The sequence below is a fragment of the Euprymna scolopes genome, chromosome 8 (genome assembly GCF_053919585.1).
Source record: "Euprymna scolopes isolate OS-2025 chromosome 8, ASM5391958v1, whole genome shotgun sequence".
In the NCBI taxonomy this organism is placed as follows: domain Eukaryota; kingdom Metazoa; phylum Mollusca; class Cephalopoda; order Sepiida; family Sepiolidae; genus Euprymna; species Euprymna scolopes.
In genome coordinates, this window is record NC_136489.1 from 8,518,167 (window position 1) to 8,528,174 (window position 10,008).

Consider the following 10,008-nt stretch of genomic DNA (forward strand, 5'->3'; position numbering starts at 1 on the left):
AACGTAGTCCATTACCTGTCCCTCAATATATTAAGCATGCCTTTTTTTTAATTAGAAGAAGATTACACATATCATTTTATAATATGTCATAAGTAAAATACTTTACGCTTGTATTAAATGATAACTGTAATTAACCTGTTTATAAAATAGTTGAATGCATGATTTTTCCATAAAATAGAACGCAATTATTACAAAAACACAGCGGTATGTGATGGAAATCTATCTTGACAAGGAATGAGGTCATTTGATATAGAAAGTTCAACGGAGGAAAAGTTATGTAAACAATAAAAAATAATAAAAAAAAAGAAATGCGTTAACAAGCTCCAGGAATCGGAATTGGAGTAAAGCAACTTATTGATCTATGCAATGATTAAGTACAGATAAAACACAGTAACAATCTAGTAAGTCTTAATAATAAATCTCAAAATAGTACTTACGCAAAAGACTGAGCAATAGCATCACATCAGGAAAAGCGATTTTGTAAAGAATACGAACGTTTAATTATAATAGTTTAGTAGGTGCTTTGATATAATTCATATAAAATATAGTTATTTTCTTGATAAATTATAATAAATCTATACATCCAAAAGCGTCTCTTTTTCTTTTAAAAATATGCGGTATTTTTTTACACATGTATTTGTCTGGAAGGCATTAATTTTAATTACTCCATATAAGTTTTAACTCATATATTTTATATTCGACTAAAATAGTAATTTTATTAGCCAGTGCTATTATTTTGAAATATTAGAATTTTAGCATGGTTATATTATTTCTATTATTATTATTATGTCTTTAATTAGACAACTCCACACCAGGTTCGATAAAATCTATTCGGAATCTCTAAGTAGATACCTAGTAATAAGAATACTGCACTTATATTTACTTAGAATTATGTTTTGGGCTGCGTACTAATGATACACAAGTCAAGGAATAAAAGGTTTTCCAGTGATAGATTAGAAATTCAGATATAGCGTATCATATTTATGACAAATGGAAACTGCCAAACCTAATCAATAGATAACTGTCAGAAATACGAAATAAAATAAGAACGCAGACCACGTGGTTTCATATATAAATATCAGATAACACGGTTGCTTGAGAATCAAATATTTTGTCTCATTGCAGACTATTGAAAAAATACTAACATCTCTTGACATGAATGGTTTCAGAAATAAATGGCTTGGGACTATAATGTGCGTTCAACTATTAAAAATTTCGAATATATATATATATATATATATATATATATATATATATATATATATATATATATATATACATATATATATATATATATATTCATAAATTTAAAGGGAATTAGAACAGTAGTCTAAAAGGCAGCGTGTATATTAATGTGATACTAAAATTACCAATTTAATTAAAATAAAAGAACAGAACAGTGCTCGTTGTAATTCAGATATGTAATAAGCTCAATGGGCAAATATCATAGGGCTACTTTAATACTTAGAAATGTGATTGACAATTTAAAATTCAAATTAGAATTTAAAATTAAAAGTCTGTTCCAGGAGAAGGAACAACAACAAAGGCAATAATTTGTACGATCGTTTCGGAAAACAATGTTTTTATTGTGATAGACATTAAGTCATGGACAATAATTTTGACATATATAATTTTTAAAATATGTCTCCTCATCAGCACAAATATTGGGTGTTTTTCGTTTTAATTTATGAAAAAGACACCATAAATAAACCTAGCATGTTAAAGTAAGGCGGATGTATCTAGACAAAATTAAAATAAGAAGGAAATATTTACTAGACAAGCAAATTAATACGGGTTGAGGATAAAATATAAAAATAGAATACAATTATTAATCTGAATTTGGTTTAAATAAAGGTTATGATAATATATTTTCATAAAAGTTTAGAATTATATATATATATATATATATTTACCTTTTTATTTTTAACATTTTGAAAACTGTAATTATCGTAATAGCATGCATTTGGATTATATATATACACTATTCCTTAATTGGAATTTTTTATTTTGAGATGAGCATTTTATGTTAATCTTATTTTTATTTCGGACTATTAATAAAATAAAATAATAAATAAAAACAATTCCAATTAAGGAATAATATATATATATATATATATATATATATATATATATATATATATATATATATATATATATATATATATATATATATATATATATATATATATATACCAATCGGTACGGACCCGACTATGGAAGATCAGATAATAAATAAATGTGGATTTATAAGATCAAAGAATCCAACCTTGATCGCCCTTCGGCGCCCGTGGCGCAGTTGATAGAGACGTTGAATCTCTACGGTTCCAGATGAGCATAGTCTGAAGATAGCGGTTTCAATCCCACCCAAAGCGTGCCAGAGGTAATTGGTCAAAAATGTGGTGAGACGACAACAACTACGGATGGCAGTGATGGCTGAGAATGCAGTTAGGAGATTCGAAGTTCCTATCCGTCGCGGTTACCACCTGACAAAGGCCAGAGGAAGTTGGCCGAAACGTTGTGAACCAATAAAAAAGATAAAAATAAAACAACAACTAATAAAGATGAGGCTAATAGTCCGAAATAAAAATAAGATTAACATGCATTTGGATGTTGACTGTAGCTTATAAATGCATGAAATGTTGAATTTTCAAAAAGAACGTCAATGGAAAAGTTTATCTCGGTTAGAATATGTTTGTAAACGCTTAATTTAAAATTAATCAAATATGTAAAAAAGGGGGCGATAATCTTAGTTCTCTAATTAAACAATCAAAAGAAGATAATTAGTGTTTATTCTATTTATATTATATCATATTTCGAACTTATTGAATTTAGTATTTAATAATTTATTTATTTATTTCAAGATTGAATATTAATAAGTAACATTTTAATGACTTATGGTGGTTTATATTTGTTAAATTTAAACCAACTTTTATGACTGCATGCGGATATGAGTTCCTCTCTTGAATTTAAGAGGGTGGTTCTATTTTTTTATATCGGTATATTTTTTAATCTTTAGGGGTTCCTGTGTACAAAATGCACATAATCTATCCCCTGGTATATATGCTTTATATGATCCTATTATTTGCCATTTCAAATTGAGTCGCCAAATATGCTTGGATAGGGTGGTTTGGTTCAACAGGAAGTGTTTTTAAAGGAATGTTTATGGATTGAAATGTTATGCTTAATAAGTCCAAATGTTGACAAACAAGTAGTTGCGTCTTGTTTAATGTTATAAATTTCAGATAGATTAGAGGTTGCATTGGTATGTGGTGGTTTAGTCGGTATTTGATTGGTAGATTGGTTAAAGTTGGGTAGTTATTTAATCCGGTGGTCGAGTTATGGTTGCTGTTAAATTCATTTTAATTTGGGGTTTGTGATACTGTGCAGCTACACACTATATATTTTTTTTTATTTTGCATGAGCTTTGTAGAGGGATTTTATTGTTTTCTTTTAAAGTTACAGCCTGCTATATTTTGTATATTTGTATTTTGTATCTTATTAATGTTTTATTATTAGAACTAATTATTTTTTGATGAAAGTTTGTCATAGTTGAGTAAGCCACTTTGATTGTGTTTTTATTAAAGAAAATTAGTATGTGCACTTTGTACACAGGAGACCGTAAAGATTTTAAAATAGGGCGATATCAAAATAGAACCAGCCTGCTATATTCAAAGGGAGGAACTTATTTCCGCATGCAGCCATAAACGTTGTTTTATATTTAACAAACATAACCCACCATGAGTCATAAAAATGTTACTTATTAATATTCAATCTTGAAATTTAAGCTTAACTTTATACCCTTAATAAGAAGAAAAAATATCATCAATATTATTATTAATATTAGTTCATCTGATATATGTACCATTATTGTATATTATTTAAATACATATTTAACCTTAACCTATACTGCATTTATTAATTTAAATAAATAAATATATTATTAAAGATTAAATTCTATAAGTTAAAAATAGATTATAATATAAACAGAATAAACACTAATTATCCCCCTTTGATTATTTAATTGGAGAAATAGTATAATCTCCAACTTTCTTTTAAATATTTGCTTAATTTTAAATTAAGCGTTTACAAACATATTCTAACCGATATAAATTTTTTCCATTGAAGTTCTATTTGAAAATTAACATTTCATGCGTTTATAAACTACAATCAACATTCAAATGAATGCGTTGACGATAATTACGGTTGTCAAAAGGCGGAGAATTAAAAGGAATATATATATATATATATATATATATATATATATATATATATATATATATATATATATATATATATATATATAATTCTGAACTTTTATGAAAAATATATTATTATAACCTTATATTCAAACCACATTCAGATGTATAATTTTATTCTGTTCTTTTTATCCTCAACCCGTAATAATTTGCTTATCCAGTAACTATTTTCCTTTTAACTTTTGCCGTACTTAAAAATGCAAGGTATTTTATAGTATCTTTTACATATATTAAAAAATAACATCCATTATTTTAGCTGATGAGGAGAATTTGTTTGAAAAAATATATATGTCAAAATTATTGTCCGTGTCTCTCACAATAAAAACATTGTTTTCCGAAACGATCGTACAAATGATTTCGTTTTTTGTTGTTCCTTCTCATGAAGCAGATTTTTTAATTTTTAATTCTAATTTGAATTTTAAATTGTCAATCACATTACTATATATATATATATATATATATATATATATATATATATATAATATTAAATTTATTTATACAATCATTGATGATTACATATGTGAATATATACATATATATACCTATATATATAAATATATATATATATATATATACATGTAGCCATCAATGTGTGTATACATGAATTTAATATACTTGCTCTGCCCACTCATTGAGCCCTCTTTGGTAGACATGTTGTTTCATTGGATGTACTTCTAGGAAATTAAACTCTACTGGCTGTATATATATATATATATATATATATATATATATATATATATATATATTTATATATATATATACATATACGTATATATATACGTATACGTATACATATATATATATATATATATATATATATATATGATAGAATAAATATTATTATTATACCTCCTAGTAATTTTCAATATGAGCAAAAGAAGCAAGGATAAAAACAATAAAATACCTTCTCCTTTAGTCTTTATTGTGAGAACTCTCGTCAGAAAGATTAAAACCAGTAAAAAAAAAAGATCGATTATGACATCGATTTTGAATATTTCCCTGAACTTATCATTATTAATCATCAATAATGGGTATCCTGTTGACCTTATTGATGACTCTTTTCAGAAAGGTTGCGGATTTTAAATCCCCTAAAAGTTTGGACCCTGGAAATGTCCGGTTTATTTAAAATCACCCTGGATCGGGGGAAAGTGTAATAGACTTTCCAAACAGATTCGCAGAAGTATTTACGACTGCTTTAAGTCTGTGTCCTTGCGTTTGGTATATACTACGAGATCTGCTATTGGCCAGCATTTGGTTGCCAACCCGTGCTGTGCTGATAGATATAAAATAGAATGGTTGGAGGTGCTACATAGAGCGGACTCAAGAAACCATTTAAATATTTTGGAATCTGTCTCTATTGCGGTGTGTCAACCTTCTTCGTGCCGGCAAAAGGAACCATCCAACGCATTGTTTCTCTTTGCGGAACTTTGAATCTTTTCTCCCATTTTTTCCTCCCTCGTTGTGCCAATATTTTAATCGCTTTTTAAACGTTAATGAATTTATTTTAGTGTCCCCGTACTTTTGGTATATTCAATAAGTTCTCCTTTAGAACACTTTATGTTCGACATTATTTTGTAATCTATCGATTTTCTCCTGATGAGATGATAGCCGAAAGAGCTCTTGAGAAACTTCCGCTTATTTTTTTCAAAAGTTTTATTTGACTCTGTACACTAATTACATATGCACTACAAAGCAATGAGAAATAACGGAAGGAATACCAAGCAACACATACCACAACTACGTGTATACTAAGAAATATCACTATTCCAACCATCATTCGATGCATCTGCTTGACATTAAAAACACACTATCCTGTATATTTCCACACCCCGTTTGAAATAATACGACCCTATAAATATAACAATTGTAATTACAGATACAAATACTCAACAGGTCAAGACTAAAACACAGCAACATATGAAATACATTTTTCAGTCGATGTATCGTTGCATGTCTAGAATAACAACAATATATTTATACAACATCTAATTACGATCGTTTCCACTAGATACTATGATCTTCACCTTCACCGAGGTGCGCGACTTGACACACAAAAAAAACAGCCTCTTAATCACCTGCTAACGCACGCGTCACTGTAACGTCCAATGACAACAACCTTCTCACTCGACCTGCCTTTTATACCACTATCTCAATCCCTTCTCTTGCGCATGCGCCAGTAGATTCCTGACAACCTAGAGACTTCCGCTTATAAAAATCCAAGTTTTATTGTCGCGCATGCCTATACAAAGCACAAACACGTGGGCGTTTGTTTTGTTGGTAAGTACTACACGCCCCCCTGATCTGATTATCACATAGAGTGCACTCCGGGGGTGGCCTCTTAGTTCGTTGGCTTCAGCGAAGGGTGGTATTTACAATCTCGGATTCAGGTTGTGGTTCTGGTTCTGGTTCTGGTTCTCGTTCTGGGTTTGGTTCTGGTTCTGGTTCTGATCCTGCCTGATCAGACGAACTACAACTACCACTCTCTTGCTCGGTGACCTCACTCATCAGAAGCTCATCATCTGATGATTCATCGCTCTCTGTAGTTGTGGGATGTACTTCACTAGCTCTGCGAAGATCGCACACATTGCGTGGGGTTCCATCAACAAGGACCGACTGCTGGCTGACCACTCCAGATATTCGTCCTCGCTTGAACTTGGTGGTGCACTGGTGTCCAGGGGGTCTAACCCAAACTGGATCCCCCAACATGTATTTTTAATGACTCTCCTTGTCGATTGGTTTGACAGTGTCAATGTCCTTTATCCTAACACGGTATTTGTGTATGGCATTGGCCGGTGCTGTTGTTAGTGTCTTCCCATCCTTTGGTGTGATGTTATACCAATACGTGGCCTCCGTAATGGTACCTTGCTTTCTGGCAGCAATTCTCTTGATGCTGCGATGGCTCCTCTCAGCAATGTCATTCCCTGATGGCACATGAGCACATCGCAGTCATAGTCGGACACCCCACTCATTCAACAACTGACGAACTTGGCTACAAAAAGCAGCATCGTTGTCCGTCAATATCTCTTCCGGCGCACCTCGCTCAGAAAAGATAGATGGCAGTTGGCGGAAAACATTCGCTGAGTCCTGCCTGGTCATTTGCCGCCACACCGCAAAACGAGTGGGTCCACAGTCGATAAGGGTTAGAAAGGGCTTACCACTGTAATGGGTAATATCCATCGCTAATCGTTGCCACACATGCTCAACCTCCAATCGCCCCTTCTGCCATTGCTCCGGTGCAGGATCGATAGACTGGCATGCCTCACAGTGCTTGATGATCTGCCTGACATCCGCCCTTGTCACTGCCGGGTCCACACGCCTCGCAAAATACAAAGTTCTTTTGATACCTGGATGTCCACTCTGCACATGAATTCTTTGTATTTGGCATGAACTAATCGCGCCAACTGCTCAAGATAGAGCAGCGAACTCCACGTCTGTCTTCACAGCTTCATACCATTTGTGAGGCACACGGGTTAGTTGGTCTGCACGATTACAGTGTGATGCCACGAGCGTTACACTCACCGACAGGTCATAATCTGATACCATCCTCTTCAGGGTGTTTAGCCTCCGCCGGATTAACATCTCACTGGCTGCCTTAGTGCGGACTCTCGTTCGTCCCGAAAGAATGTCGGACACCCAGTGGTAGACGCAGAGAGAATCCGTGTTCTTTAACAGCCATTGCAGTGCGAGATTTAAACCCTTCACAACACCATCCAGTTCCGCCAGGTTGATGTGTTGAGCATCATTCACGGGTCGCAGCCAGCACGCGTCTTCAATTACATTTCCACGTTGCTCCAATAACACCCCCAATGCCAAAGAACTAGCGTCAACCCACACATTCACAGTGTCTCCATCGACACACCATTCTCCACGGGCAGGGTCCTCCTTGTTAACTCTCTCTAGGATTTCTGTCGTCATCAGAGTTAGAAGAGCATCATCAGATACATCATCCCCACCTGTAGTTACTAAACTTGCCCTGCGTTTGATGACGCCCACAGCTGCTCGGAGCCAGCCACACGCTGGTAAGTGACCAATAAGTTTCCCACACAGGGAAAAAATAGTCCGTCGCGTAATAACATCAGGGATGGTTGGAATCTCACTGCCACGCCTCCATCGTAAGGTACCGTCTTTCCCGCAAACGTCCAATCCTAATACCCGTGCTCCATCCCTCAGACGTTCGGGATCCTTGCACTCCAACCCGAATTGCGATAACTTTTCTCTGACGTGCGACGCAGATTGTACGTCTTCATTGACGTACACATCGTCAATATAGGCCGATCTTGCGTCCTCAGTAGTCTTTTCCTGCGACAACACTTGCACCTGCAAATAAGCCTTCCGCAAGTCTACTATAGACACATTGGAGCCCTTCTGGCGCCATTCTCTCAGCTTGCTGGCGCACGCGTCAGCATCGGCAGTGTACGTCTCAATGTATCTATTGAGTTCACGATAGTCCAGCACCGGACGAACTTTTGATTTGTTATGCTGGAATACCGCCATTAAGAGAAATCAGACCCTTAGGTGGTCCCAGCTTGTTGGGGTAGGTGATCAGCCATCCATCATGGATCCACCCCTCAAGTTCCTTCTCGTATTCATTACGGGCCTAGTCGGGTATCGAGTACTCTGCAATGCTATTCTTGAGTTCAGTTGGCGCCCTTTCTTTCTGTCCACTTCCACGATGCAGTCCATGCTTTTCGGTGAGGGTCGTAGTCCACCTAAAAACCAGGCCGATCAATGTGAACTGCAGCACACACTGGGGTTTCCAAAAATCGCACAGTCCCATCTCTTCCGATAACCACTCCCCCAGTGCCTTAATAGCATCATATCCCAACAGTACATCGAATCCCAGCAAATCCCCTCGCATCACCAGCACATTAATATCTGCGGTCACACCAGAGTCTGTGTGGACTTTGACAGTTCCGACTCCACAGCAAGCTTGCGTATTGCAACCTATTGTGGTTACTTTGATGTTCTGCTTTGTCCAGTTTCGACACAACTTGGCACTCATGATGGTGTGTGAGCACCCGGAGTCGAGAAGAGCTGAACAAGGCACTTGGTCTACGTACACATTTATTGTCGGTTGCGCTTCAATTAAATCTTGTCCGGGGAACAGGGCGGCGCTGACGTCCTGCCGCCTGATGCATTTCTAGTACAATTTTGGGATAAATGTCCATGACTACCACATTGGAAACAGCGCGGGCGCCCCCGCCCCTCGTTAGTAGAATTTCTTGCGAAATAGCCTCGCTGGCCGCAGCAGAAACCTCTCCCATTGGTCGTGGGTCTCAAACTGGGACTCTTTTCAGCATTCGTCTTGGCTGCCTGCGCCATCATTACAACCGGTTCCCTCAGGTTCTCCTCATCTCTGATAATGGCTCGAGCGCGTTCTAACAAATGTTCCATGGGCGTTACAGATACGCTAGTGGAAGCCCTCAACAGTTGCTTAACATGGGTGGGAAGGCCGGCCACAAACGCATACGCCAGTGTTTGCTCTGACACTCCATTGCCAAATAGAACTGCAAGTTTCTTCAGCTACGCGAAGAAGACGTCCACGGTTTCTCCTGGCATGAGCTTCCTAGCGGCAAATGTTTCGTAGGCCGTGCAGGGATCCATGGCAAATGCCTTGTATAAAGCATTTTTTATACAGGTAACATCAGCCTTCTCCACGGCACTAAGTTGCTGATATACACTTAGGGCGCCTCCAGCCAATCTCAGGGGGATCACGGTATGCACCCCCTTTACTTCACAGAGGCTGCAGGTC